The sequence below is a fragment of the Myxocyprinus asiaticus genome, chromosome 30 (genome assembly GCF_019703515.2).
Source record: "Myxocyprinus asiaticus isolate MX2 ecotype Aquarium Trade chromosome 30, UBuf_Myxa_2, whole genome shotgun sequence".
Lineage (NCBI taxonomy): Eukaryota > Metazoa > Chordata > Actinopteri > Cypriniformes > Catostomidae > Myxocyprinus > Myxocyprinus asiaticus.
In genome coordinates this window covers 27,861,006-27,876,465 of record NC_059373.1, presented here as the reverse complement: position 1 = coordinate 27,876,465, position 15,460 = coordinate 27,861,006, and positions in this window count along the sequence as shown.

Below are 15,460 nucleotides of genomic sequence, written 5' to 3'. Positions count from 1 at the left end.
ATTCAGTACTGTGGATAAACTGGTTAGGAATAAAGCATCGACTGAACCAGATATTCCATCGCAGCACAATAGTAATGACATCATGAATTTCTTTACTGATAAAACTGAAATAATCAGAAATAAAATTGGAACTATGCAATCAATTGTCACAGCACCTCAGAAAACAGTGTCTCATAATTTTCCTCACGAGCAACTTCTATCCTTCACTGTCATAGGTCATGAAGAGCTAACAAAACTTATCAAAAAATCAAAAGCAGCAACATGTATGTTAGATCCAATACCAACTAAGCTCTTAAAAGAGGTATTTCCTGTAATCTCAGAATTTCTTCTTAATATTATTAACTCCTCGCTCTCCTTAGGACATGTCCCAAGAAACTTTAAAATGGCAGTTATCAAACCGCTTACTAAGAAGCCACAGCCTGATCCTGGAGAATTGGCTAATTACAGACCGATTTCAAATCTACAATTTATGTTGAAAAGGTAGTGTACTCCCAACTCTGTTCATTTCTGCAGAGAAATGGTATATATGAACATTATCAGTATGGATTTAGGCCCCATCACAGTACAGAGACTGCACTTATCAGAGTTACAAATGACTTGCTCTTATCATCTGATCACGGCTGCATTTCTCTTCTAGTTCTTTTAGATCTTAGTGCTGCCTTCGACACGATAGAGCACAACATTCTCTTGAATAAGCTGGAGAATTATGTTGGCATTAGTGGACTTGCATTAGCATGGTTTAAATCCTATTTATCAGACCGCTACCACTTTGTATGTGTAAACAAGGAATTGTCAAATCAAACAAAAGTTAAGTATGGAGTGCCACAGGGATCAGTTTTAGGGCCTCTACTTTTCTCCTTATATATGCTTACCCTGGGAGATATTATCAGGAATCATGGAATAAGTTTCCACTGTTATGCTAATGATACCTGTCACGAATCCCGCCTCTGTAGTTCCTCCCACTTACCACCTGAGGCTCCATCACCTGAATATTGACTTTTACACTCTGAAATCCATTTCCCATAATTCCTGTACCTGGCACTGATTACCTTGCTCACCTGTTCCTCATCTACTCAGCTATTTAAGTCTCACTCCCACTCACTATCATTGTGAAGCCTTGTTTTGCCCTGGCTGACATTTCTGAGCGTGCTCTGAGTTTATTGTATTTCCTGTGTATGATCCTGGACTGTTTACCCTGTTTTGACCCATTGCTGCCTGCCTACTATTACTGCCTTGTTTACCTGGATATAACCTGTGATTGTCTGCCGCCTGCCCTGACCTCTTGCCTGTTTATTGTCTACCTCTCTGGATTACCTAGGATATTACTGTTGCTGGTGATTGACCCCTGCATATCTGTATTACTACGTTTATTGTTATTAAAGCTGTACATGAATCTCAACTCCATTGACTCATCATTACAGAAGACTTCGCCACCAACTGATCCAGGTCTCAGCGCAAGCGAATGTACTGGCCGTACACCACCAACAGCTTGATCAGCTGACATCACTAACAGAAGAGCTTGTTAAGACTTTGCAAAGCCTCCATTTACCAACACCAAACCCATCAGCTTCTTCATCTAATCCAGTGACTCACCCGGTCTCACCTAGCACGTTCGCCGCAAACCCACACCTCACCTTTCCTGAGAAATTCAATGGGTCACCAGCTAAATGTAAGGGATTTCTGCTCCAATGTTCCCTGTTTGTTAACCAGCAACCCGCACTATACCCCACTGATGAGAGTAGCATTTCCTTTGTTTGTTCACTGCTCACCGGTAAGGCTTTGGACAGGATTACAGCAGTGTGGATCAGTGACTGAACAACATTCCCTTCGTTCAGTTGCTTCCTCCAACGATTTCTTGCTGTGTTTGAACATTCGATACTCTTGATGCTGTGGGTGGAGGACACTTTAAAGCTGCTTTTTCGGAAGGGACTGAACTTAGAGCTTCAATCAGAGCTGGCCTGTCGCGACAAGGTTAAGACTTTGGATCAGTTCATTGAATTGACTATACGTATTGATAATCTCCTCCAAGCATGTAAACCCAACACTCCTATAACACATGCTACCACTGCATTCAACCCAAGTGAATCTGAACCCATGCACATTGGACACACACACCTTACTTCTATGGAGAGAGATCATCGTATTAAGAAGCATCTGTGTCTGTACTGTGGTCAAGCCGGACATCAACGGATTTCCTGCCCAGTTCAACCTTTTTGAAATCGCTCCACTAGGGTGAGTGCCTGTATTTTATTAAACCCCTCTAATTCATGTGTTGAAATGCTTGTGATATTAACCTTTTCAGGGAGATCTGTCTCTACCACAGCCATGCTGGACTCTAGAGCAGCAGGCAACTTTATTGACAAGGACTTCACCAGGGCTCATAATATGCCACTTAACCTCTGTGACTCTCTTTTGGCAGTAGCAGCGTTAGACAGCCGCCTGCTTGGTCATGTGCATCACACTACCAAAAATATCACTCTGCAAGTTGGAGTACTGCATACTGAATCTATTCGCCTATATATCATCCCATCACCTCATTACTCTGTAATTTTAGGTCTACCTTGGCTGCAAAAACACAACCCTCAAATCTCATGGAGTGATCAGCAAATTACCCAGTGGTCCAGTACCTGCATCTCCACCTGCCTAAAGCCCATTCCTTCCAGGACTATTAGAGCCGCTGCTGTTCGAGTTGAACCCACTTCAGTTCCTAATCTACCTCCTGGGTATTCCGACTTAGTTACATTTACATTTTTACATTTATTCATTTGGCAGACGCTTTTATCCAAAGCAACTTACAAAAGAGGAAAACCTAAGCGAATCATCTTAGGAGACAGTGGTATGAAAAGTGCTGTATTACAAAGTATCACTAGCATCATAATAGTATTCAAAACAGAATAAAGTGCAACAGGAATTTTTTTTTTTTTTTTTTTGTTTTGTTTTTTTTAATGACTGGTTAAGTGCTCATGGAAAAGATGTGTTTTTAGTCGTTTTTTGAAGACAGAGAGTGAGTCAGCTTCACGGATGGAGTTGGGAAGGTCGTTCCACCAACGTGGTATGATGAAGCTGAAAATCTGGGAAAGTGTTTTGGTGCCTCTTTGTGTTGGTACAACAAGGTGACATTCCTTAGCCGACCGCAGGCTTCTAGTGGGCGTATAGCTCTGCATAAATGATTTTAAGTATGCTGGAGCAGACCCAGTGACTGTTCTGTATGCCAGCATCAGAGCCTTGAATTTGATACGTGCATCAACCGGCAGCCAGTGGAGAGAGACAAGGAGTGGTGTAACGTGCTTTCTTTGGTTCATTAAAGACCAGATGTGCTGCTGCATTCTGGATCATTTGCAGGGGTCTAATTGCACATGCAGGGAGGCCTGCAATGAGAGTGTTACAGTAGTCCAGTCTAGTTATGACAAGTGACTGGACAAGCAGTTGTGTGGCATGTTCAGAGAGGAAGGGTCTTCCTGATATTGTAGAGTGTAAATCTACATGATCTTGCGGTCTTTGTGATGTGGTCTGTGAAATTTAGTCTGTTGTCGATGGTTACCCCTAGATTTCTGACCGATTTGGAAGGCGTTACTGTAGTTGCACCCAGCTGCACGGTGATGTTGTGTTCAACAGCATGTTGGCTGGAAAGACCCTTCAGCAAAGCCAAAGCATCGCAACTACCTCCTCATTGCTCCAGTGATTGTGCCATAGAACTTATACCTGTTTCCTCACCTCCATGAGACAGAATCTTCCCCTTGTCTAAACCTGAGTCCGAGGCCATGAAGTCATACAATGAGGAGGAACTAGCCAAGGGATTTATCAGACCCTCAACTTCATCTGCATCAGCCGGATTCTTCGTGTGTAAAAAAGGAGGGCTTCGCCCATGCATTGATTATAGTAGTCTCAATGAAATCACTGTAAAGTTTCTTTACCCCCTGCCATTGGTTCCATCTGCCCTTGAACAACTCTGCACTGCCAAGTATTTCACCAAACTCGATCTTCGCAGTGCTTACAATCTCATCCGCATTCGTGAGGGGGACGAGTGGAAGACAGCTTTCTCAACCAGTACAGGCCACTATGAATACCGGGTCATGCCTTTCGAATTAGCCAACAGTCCTTCAGTGTTCCAGGCATTCATCAATGATGTCTTCCATGATCTACTGAATCAAGGGGTAATCGTACACATTGACGACATCCTCATCTACTCTAACTCTTACGAGGAGCATGTCAAACACATCAGGGCTGTTCTACAATGCCTCATCGCCCATCAACTGTACGCCAAGGCTGAGAAATGTGAGTTCCATCAGACCTCAGTGTCATTTCTTGGATATGTCATCAGCCCAGAGGGCGTAGCAATGGATGATAACAAGGTGAGAGCAGTTTTGAAATGGCCACAACCTACTACGTTAAAAGAATTGCAATGTTTCCTGGGTTTTGCCAATTTCTTCAGGCACTTCATAAGATTTTTCAGTACTGTGGCCACGCCTTTGACGTCTATGCTTAAGAAGAAAAGCTCACGGCTCTTGTGGTCTCCAGCTGCTCTCCAATCCTTCAAAGATCTCAAGCTTGTTTCACCACTGCTCCCATTCTTCACTATCCAGATCCTGATCGCCCATTCATTGTTGAAGTAGATGCATATAACACTGGTATCGGAGCCATCCTCTCTCAGCAGTACGGTACACCTCCTAAACTCTTCCCCTGTGCCTTTTACTCATGCAAACTCTGCTCTGCTGAACAGAACTATGATGTCAGGAACCGAGATCTACTAGCCATGAAAGCAGCACTCGATGAGTGGCATCATTGGCTGGAGGGAGCCAAACACCCTTTTCTAGTCCTAAAGGATCATCGGAACCTAGAGTACTTACGTACAGCCAAGAGACTCAACCAAGACAAGCAAGATGGGCATTGGTTTTACTAGCTTCAACTTCACTTTAAGAACGTCAATGCCGACACCCTCTCTCGCCAGTTTGAATACTCGCTTCAAACTCCTACCGAAGAATCCATCTTACCACCCACACTGATCATCGCTCCGGTTCAATGGGACATCATGACAGAGATAATTAACGCTCATTCCAACGATCCACTGCCTTCTGACTGTCCACCTGACAAAACCTATTTTCCACTCCTACTTCGTGAGAAGGTTATCCAGAGGGTCCACTCTTCGCTCAGCTCTGGTCATCCAGGCATCACTGCCACTCTCCAGTTGGTACACAACCGGTTCTGGTGGTCCACATTGCAGGCAAACACCATCCGTGAGGTCCAGAACTGCTCCATATGCAACATCAACAAGTCATCTAGACAACTCCCAGCTGGGTTACTGCAGCCTCTACCCATACCTCAACGTCCTTGGTCTCGTATCGCCATAGACTTCGTCACGGATCTTCCTCTCTCTCAGGGCCACGCTACCATTTTCACGGTAGTAGATCGCTTCTCCAAGGCTTGCCACTTAATTCCGCTACCCAAGTTACCTACTGCCTTTGAAACTGCTGAGCATCTATGTAATTACGTTTTCAGATTTTATGGCCTACCTGAAGACATAGTTTCAGACCGAGGGCCTCAGTTCACCTCCCACCTATGGACAGCTTTCTTTCGACAACTCAAGATTAATGTCAGCCTAACCTCTGGGTACCATCCACAATCCAATGGCCAGATGGAACGCATGAATCAAGAGTTGACCCGCTTCCTCAGAATCTTCTGCAATCAGAACCAATCTGACTGGAGCCGCTATCTACTCTGGGCTGAATATGCCCAGAATTCCCGCCGCAAACCATCAACTGGCATGACTCCCTTCCAGTGTATTTTTGGGTTTCAGCCTCCCCTATTTTCTTGGTCAGGGGAGCCCACAGACCTTCCTGCCAACAACAACTGACTTCTCAGAAGTGAAGCCACCTGGGATCAAGCTCATGTCCATCTTCAACGGGCTGTCAGGAGACAAGGGGAACAAGCCAATTGTCATCGTCGTCCCAATCCTGAATTCAACCCCGGTCAGTGGGTCTGGCTTTCCACCTGTGATCTCAGACTTCATCTACCCTGCAAAAAACTCAGTCCCAGGTACGTTGGTCCTTTCAAAGTGCTTAGACAAATAACTCCTGTTTCATACCGCCTTGCCTTGCCTCCCACTTACCGCATCTCTCCCACTTTCCATGTCTCATTGCTCAAGCCCGCTGTTCATCCAAGAGGGGAGGAGGAGGAGGACGGGGACCAGGGTCCCCCACCCATCATCGTGGATGGTGAGGAGGCGTATCAGGTACGAGATCTCTTGGATTCCAGGCGCCAGGGCAGGACACTGCAATAACTCGTTGACTGGGAGGGGTATGGTGCAGAGGAACAGTCCTGGGTCAATTCAGAAGATATTCTCGACCCCACACTCATTGCAGAGTTTCATAGGACTCACCCACTTAGACCGGCTCCTCGTTCTCGCTGTCACGAATCCCACCTCTGTAGTTCCTCCCAATCACAACCTGAGGGCTCCATCACCTGAATATTGACTTTTACACTCTGAACTCCATTTCCCATAATCCCTGTACCTGGCACTGAGAACCTGCTCACCTGGTCCTCATCTACTCAGCTATTTAAGTCTCACTCTCACTCTCTATCATTGTGAAGTCTTGTTTTGCCCTGGCTGACATTTCTGAGCATTCTCTGAGTTTATTGTATTTCCTGTGTATGATCCTCGACTGTTTACCCTGTTTTGACCCGTTGCTGCCTGCTTACTATTACTGCCTTGTTTACCTGGATATAACCTGTGATTGTCTGCCGCCTGCCCTGACCTCTTGCCTGTTTATTGACTACCTCTATGGATTACCTAGGATATTACTGTTGCTGGTGATTGCCCCCTGCCTATCTGTATTACTACATTTATTGTTAGTAAAGCTGTACATGGATCTCAACTTTGTTGACTCATCATTACAAAACCCATATATTTCTTCTAAAACCAATGAAAATTCACAATTCTCCAAATTAGCAGAGTGTATCAGTGAAATCAAAGACTGGATGGCCAGAAATGTCCTTCTACTCAATTCAGACAAAACAAAGGTATTAATTATTGGACCAAAAACCTCTAAAAATAAGCCACTAAAATATAATTTGTACTGTTACGTCGTCATATACAGCGAAAAACTTGGGTGTTATTTTTGATACCAATCTGTCCTTTGAAAATCAAATTTCCAATGTTTGTAGAACAGCATTCTTCTATCTCAGAAATATTGGTAAGTTACGACACATGCTCTCTGTTGCTGATGCCAAAAAACTAATTCATGCGTTCATGACCTCAAGACTAGATTATTGTAATGCATTATTGGGAGGATGTCCAGGAAGTTCAATAAATAAACTTCAATTGGTTCAAAATGCAGCTGCCAGAGTGCTGACTAGAATCAAGAAATATGATCATATTAGCCCCATTTTATCATCGTTACTTTGGCTACCTGTTTAATTTCTTATTAATTTAAAAATTATTTTAACTACATACAAAGCTTTGAATGGTCTAGCTCCACAGTACTTAAGTGACCTTCTGACACACTATATTCCATTACGTTCATTACAATCACAAATTTCTGGCTTGTTAATAGCTCCTAGAATATCAAAATCCACAAAAGGAGGTAGATCCTTTTCCTATTTGGCTCCTAAACTATGGAATAGTCTCCCTAACACTGATAAGAACTAATATTGACTAATATTTATGTAGTTAAATAACTAGTCAGTCACCATGATTTTGACAATCTTGGAAGCTGGTCTGGGATAAATTGGCCATATTGAAAGCAGAATGTTGTTGAATGATGATCTCATAACTAGCCGAGTTTGCGGCCCCCCACTTCAAAACTGGTTCTGGCACCAATGGTCTACACTAGGGCACCGAATGAACAGTTAGAGGAATAGTTTGCCCAAAAATGACAATAATCTAATCATTCTCATGTCATTCCAAACCTGTATGTGTATGACTTTCTTATGCAAAACAAAAAAAGGAGAAAAGTTAATGAATATCCTTGTCTATCTATTCAATACAATGGCAGTTGATAGTGACTCACTTCAAAGCTTTTAAAAGCACCCAAATGTATCATAAAAGTAGCCCATGTGCAGGGGTGTAGCAAGGTATCCTTTCCTATTAAAAAAAATAAAGTTTAGAATTTGTTGTGGGGCCCCCCTGGACCTGTGGGCCCCTAGAATCAATACCACCTTTCACCCCACTAGCTACAGCCCTGTCCATGTTACTCGTGCATCATATTCCAAGTCTTTCGAAGGCATGTGAAACAAAATTTAAGTCATTCTTCAGTGAAAATCTTGATGTCCGCTGCGCGTTCATGAGTGCCGGAGAGAAGCTTGTTCACATTAGCACTATTTGAAGTGCTTAATAGTGAACAAACTTCTCTCTCATAGCTCTCATACAGGTTTGATCGACATGAGGGTGAGTAAATTATGACAGAATAATAATTTTAGGGTGAACAATTCCATTAACAAAAGCATTATATAGGCCAGGAACAGACCATGATGTAAAAAAAAAAAATAAAAAAAATACATGCAACTGAAGAGGATTGCGGTTTATATCCTGTTACAGATTTGTGTTCACAATCAGTCTTAATCACCGCACAAAATGTCAAATTCCATCAAACGGCATCCACTTAAATGAAATGAAAGTCTATGTGAATAAAATATTTCTCAAAACAAACATTTTGACCCTTGCTATCTTCTTTATACCTGTCATGCCACAGGCAAACGCTCAGATGAGAATGCAAGGTGTTCAAAGAATACAATGTAAAGCAATGTAATGCATTCACTTTCAAAGAATTCAAGAGCACCGAGATATTCACATTCATGAAAAATTCATTCTTGGGTACTAATCAAGATTTGCCACTTTGCAGTGGCTTGTTATAGATGTGAAATTCAAGCAATAATAATAGGGTCTCTTAAGAGCTTGTAGACCTGAAAAGTCTGTAGCTTTATTTCCTGTCAACTTATTGATGTGCTTATTTGGCAAGAGCTTTTACATCGCTATATACTGCTTTATACAGAGTCTGCAAGTGCCAATTCCATCCTCTATTCATCTGGCTCACACTCAGGGCAGAACATAACTCATCTCATTTAAGTCAGGTCTTGGACTGGCTCTCCTGTGCACTTTGTAAAGGAATAAAATGTGTGCACACAAATACAAACAAAACTGCAACGACACTCGTAAAAGTCTGTTTCCACGCTAAAACACGGTTCTGAAATACTGCACGGATGAGCAACTCCTCGACAGGAAATCTCTCTGAGTGAGTTTTAAAATTCAGGTTAGATGTACAGTTGCACTCAGTTGGAAAGTAAATGTTGATCACCAGTTAGACAAAAATGATTGGACCTGAAAGAGAATTACACCTATAGACCAGCTGGACCATGAATGCAGTTTGACTTGCATCCCCTATTGAATCTCTTCCCAAAGAGGAATTAAAGTGTAAGAGAGTGGGAAACAACAAAGAGGTTTAGCATTTGGCTAATGACCCCTCAGGCAGTGGCATAAATATGTATGTATTAGATTTCATGCCAATGTTTTCCTAAAGGGTATAGAGTAGTGATATCTCTTACACAGTGCCCAAAAGCAACAAATGAGTGATGGCTATATTACTACCACAGACACTGAAAGTAACCTAAGGACTTATTTAAGCTACAGAATTGTTAATACAGTGAGTGTAAAGGAAAATATCAGCACCAAAGAGACTCTTGAAAATTACTTGTAAAATCTCTATAAAATTACGTGCAGCAATATGCATTCATTCTCTGAAAAAAGTGGTATCCTGCAGTGTTACATTAAGGAGCTAATTCTACTTTGACTTTTGTCTTCGCAATTTTTCTTTATATATAGTATTTGTCTTCATAATTTTTCATCACAATGTAATTCCTCGCTCTTCCTCTTTTCACGATCCAGTTCATCCAATCTAGTCCCACACATTTTTTCTCATTGAATATCTTTTTTCACTTTTAAATACTGTATGTTACATTACATAAGTAAAACAGGTTGCATATGTTGTTTCATGTTGATTTTAAAAAGAAATGCTTATGTTTAATCAACTGAAATGTCATATTACATAACTACTAGCTATAGTAAATTCCACATTACTCTTATATTATGAAACTCCAGGATGCTTAGACATTGCATTACACTTGATCATGACGTTTTCACTTATGATGACGTTATAGTGACATAACAGACTAGTGGTTTATTTCAAAATACGTAATGTACAGCATAGTAACTTCAGTTTAACTTCCAAGGTCCTTTTATAATACCATAACAACAACACAGGTATGACAGCTGGATAATCTCCCAGCTGTACAAGCTCAGATTAAATTCAGATAACACCTTTTGTACCCTGCACACCCTGCTTAAACAAACACACACACACAAAGAAGGTCAGCTGTTCTGTTGTTGCTGACGGATAAAGAAATTATATGGCAATGGTTTTCTGAAGCAATAAGCCATGAGAGGCTGTTCGTTACTGTAAATGATTCTTAGCCTAGGCCTAAAATCCCACTACCTATTTTAAAAGCACAATAATGCATAGCCTTGAGTGGCTTATTGCTGTTATAAAACAAGGGCAACAGAAAAATGATAAAACACAAGTCAGATATTCAGACTGTGAGAAAGTCAGTCAGTGAGTCAGACAGACTTTCAGATAGACAGATAGATAGATAGATAGATAGATAGATAGATAGATAGTATGGAAAATGCTCATAAAAACAAAAATGAGTGATTTGTCAATTCTATTCACCTTGTGCTATATTGAAAGCACTTCAACAACACAGTACTTGATGTTTTACCATGTGAATTTGATTGTTTTTCTTCTTTTTTTATATACACTCATTTGAAATCAGATTATTGCAACACAGTCCAAAAAAGTTGAGACAGGGACAAAAGTCTCATCTGAGATGGTAAATAGAACAGAGGAATTGTGTTTTGTGGTTTGACGGGTCCACCTTTCAAGTAGTTTTTGTAAAAAACAGCCGCTGTGTTTCCAGGCCAAACAGGAGAAGTGCCAACCATGCAGTTATCAGCGTTAGGTCTGAAAGCCAGTGTCTGTCATGGCACGGGACTGTGTCAGTGCCCATGGCATGCAGAAAGATATGTACAAATTTTGGAGCAACATATACTGTCATTAAGGTGTTGTCTTTTTACAGGGACGTCCCTGCATTTTCCAGCTGGACAACGCCAAACCACATACTGCCCAGATTACAAGTGCATGGCTGTATAAGCAGACAGTGTGGGTGATAGACTGGCCTGCCTGCAGTCCTGACCTGTCTCCAACTGAGAATGTGTGGTGCATTATGAAGCACATAATACAGCAACAAAGGCCCTGTACAACTGTGCAGCTGAAGCCCTTATAATTGATGAATAGGGGAAATTCTGCTTGCTAAACTTTAAGGAATAGTTCACCAAAAAATGAAAAAATGCTGATAATTTACTCACTCTCAGGCCATCCAAGATGTTCATGACCTTCTTTCTTCATCATAACAGCATTTAAGATTTTTAGGAAAGTATCCCAAGTTTTTAGCTTCATCCAATGCAAGTGAATGGACACCAATTTTTGATGGTCCAAAAAGCATATTTAGGCAGCATCAAAGTAATTCACACGACTCCAGTCGATTAAGTAATGTCTTCTGAAGTTAATCGATACGCTTGTGTGAAAAACAAATCGCTTATTAAAAAGTTTTTAACTTTAAATCTGCGCTACCGCCAGCTCTCTGTAGCTGTTTGAATTAACCCAACCCTCGCATGAAGTACGTTCCTCTGTGGTAAACCGAGCGGAACTTCTGAAATCTCGTGTGAATGCGCCAATGTGATGACGTCATGCGACAGCGACGAGAGGCATTGAGTGTTTACAGGAAGTCATTTTTTTTAAAGTTAATAAAGTTTTAATTAGCAATTAGTTTTTCACCCAAATGTATTGATTCACTTCAGAAGACATTACTTAATTGACTGGAGTCTGTGGATTACTTTGATGCTGCCTAAATATGCTTTTTGGACCATCAAAAATTGGTGTCCATTCACTTGCATTGGCTGAAGCTAAAAACCTGGGATACTTTCCTAAAAATCTTAAATCCTGTTCTGATGAAGAAAGAAGGTCATATACATCTTGGATGGCCTGAGGATGAGTAAATTATCAGCAAATTTTCATTTTTAGGTGGACTATTCCTTTAATAAAACTTGTGTCTTCAGTGTCCAAATGCTTAACAAGTGTTATAAGAAGAAATGGTGATGTTACACAGTGATAAACAGTCGACTGTCTCAACTTTTTTTGGAGTGCATTGCAATCATGTGATTTGAAATAAGTGTATTTAAAACATTTAAAACTTAAAATTAAAGGGATAGTTCACCCAAAAATGAAAATTCTCTCATCATTTATTCACCCTTATGCCATCCCAGATGTGTGTGACTTTCTTTCTTCTGCTGAATACAAATGAAGATTTTTAGAAGTTATATAATACTGTAGGTGTAGGTGAGAAACATATCAATATTTAAGTCCTTTTTTTACTATACATCTTGAATCCTGTGAAATGTGGAATTCACTTCCATATTATTCTTCTTTTGTTTTTTTGTTTTTTGGTGATTCGCACTCTTCATGCATATCACCACCTACTGGTTGGGCTGGTCAAAGGTGGAGATTTATAGTAAAAAAAGGACTTAAAAAAGAACTTCCTTTTGTTTTTGTTAGCATTTTCTATACTGTCTCAACATTTTGGGAATTGGGGTCGTACCTTGAAAGCTCTAGGAGGTGTTAGTATTAGAAGTTTTTGTATCGGTTTAGGGATTTTAAAAAAAACTAAACCAAGTTTATAGGATAAGACTATTTTGGCTTTATCAAGTCAACATAAACAATTCTTTTGCCAAGTAATATAGCTCACTGGCCTAAATGAATGTTGTTTATGGTTGCCAATCAAAGTAACAACTTGACATTAATATAGAATGTGCAGTTAATTGGCATTAACTCAGAATCTTTAATCTAAGCTATCCATTTAATAAAAAAAAAAGTTTAACAATTAGCAAGAATTATATTCAGCAATAAAATTTCAGACAAACCTGTCAAGTTAGTAAAAAAACAACAACTGCAAAATAATTTAAAAACCACTGATGATTAACAAATTAATTCATTCTTGTCTCAAACCTGCACCTGCTTGAAGTTGTTAGGGGATCCATTTTGAGCTTCTGTTGCCAGGTTCAGTGGCGTCTCCTGCCAACCAGTCTAGAACTGCCTGACTGTTCAACCAGGAGAAGTCACAAACACATAAATCCCCTCACAGAGAGCTTCATGCTGCTTCCCATTCCTGAGATCTACAGTATCTCCTCAAACTGTGCCTGAAGGTCATTAGTCATGATCAGGGTAGAGAGACAGAAAGGCTACATGAGTCAAACAGTAACAGTTTAAGTAGTGATATTGACAATAGGGATGGTGCATGATGTCCAACAACCGACTAGTCGATTAGTGAGGTTGACAAGTTTATCTAGTTTTGTTGTTGTTGTTTAGTTTTGATATGTTTTAAATTAAATATCTTTAAATTCATACCCTTTAAAGCACAGGCTACACCCATATTGAGACTGACCTCTTTGGCCATTGGGTCAAATCTCACACTGTTTTTGAGCATTTTGCCATGTGTGTTTTAAAACAGCGTGTCAAGTAAAAAAAATATTTGTCTCAAGACCCCTGCATTCTGCTCCATTCTGTTGTTCTTTTAGCTGTGTTTTTTTAAGCAAGAATATGTCTTTTGTAAAAACCTATAAAAAAATGCGTCATATCAGGTTCAGGTAAACTTGAAGCCAGAACAAACTAAAAAATGTTAACTTAAAAATATGCCTCATATGGTAACATTTGAATTAACTGGTTTGACTCAGGTCAAACATATTATTTAACATCACTGAATCAACCTGAACACATTAGGTTACACCATCAAAACTAAATTTAAGGGTTAGATCAGGTTGAAATAGCTCCTTAAGGTAACAATTGCAGGTTACCACTTTTTACAGTGTTATAATTAAGGGCTTTCTTAAGACCAATTAGTTGGCTTGTCATTTAGGAAACCCAACTAGTTAATTTTGAAAATATAACGTCACATCCCTAGCTGTCAAGGGCTTGCATTATGGTACTTTTCTGTACTCCGGTTTGCACATTAGTTCAAGAGAACCTGAATTATGGAGGCAACGTAATTAGAATGTTATTTCTGCTTTGGATTTCCTATTTTTCCTCTGGGATGTGCAATGCAATGGAGTGAAGCAAAGATAGTACATCACTAATTCCCCCAGAGATACCTGTTGCTGGAGTCTTTCTGCAGATGTAATTCCCACTGACTGCGATTTGGGCATCAGCTCTCAGTGTAATAGCTGGAGGAATACAAGCAGCATTTCTCAGAGTCTGATCTTATTCATGAAGGAGGTGATCAAGGTTGTGAGCAATTCAGTATTCAAAGTCTTTATCCCATCAATACGGGAAGATGTCGTCAAGCATCAACACTAGGAGCAATATACGTAAACGCCTTAATTATCAGAGCAAAACATTAGCTACAGTATGTATATCTTGTCTTTAATACTGAATTGCTCAAATCCTTGATAACCTTTTCAGTAATAAAATGTACAGTCAGCTGGTAATTATTGCAAAATAAACCTCAATGGGGTGATCAGAAACACGATGCAAAGTACACTGCACAGGTTATGTCTAACATCTTGGAATAGTCTCAAACGAAAGCCTCATACATGTGACACTACAATAAGGAAAAATGGTTTTGGACTATTTTTGTTCTTGTCACTGCTTTACTAAGGCCAGCTCTCCTGGGAACAAGAAGAACAGGAAATAACAGTATTTCAATCAACAGACAATGACGTAAAACCACCCAGAGTTATTTGAACATTTCTGCAATCTACAACTCAGTCTGCAGTCACTTGTCTAAACCTGTGAATTCTGGGAGCCTGGCTCCTGGTGGTCTTCAGCCACTTTACAACTGCTATACAAATCACATCTGCTGCTCTGACAGACGCTTGTTAGAATAGCCATATTGAGCCCAACCACTGACTTGTTCCAAAAGCCTCCATTACCAACATTTCACAATCTGCTAATAACAGCAGCAAAAACAGACAGTATAACGACCATAAGCAAAAGAGTACCAGCTGCAGTAATGCCTCTAATGTGTAGTAATTTGAATACAGCTTAGTGATTTTCAGTGTTTTTGTGTGATTTCAATTAAATTAAAATGTATTTTAATAGAATTTTCTGCACATGTATTCAGTGCTGAATCTACAGTGTACACACTGCTGCATTTACAGCACCAAGGCTAAAGAATTTATGTTTTACACAATTTTGTATTCTGAATTGAATGTGATGAGAGTGAAAGACTGGGTACCACAAAATAACACAAAAGAAATAAATAGAAAACACATTCCTACTGTGCCTGAGAGCATAACGGATTTTGTGGAAGTTTCCATTAATGGAAGCAGAATGTAGTGCAGCTCATTCCCATTTTTAACACC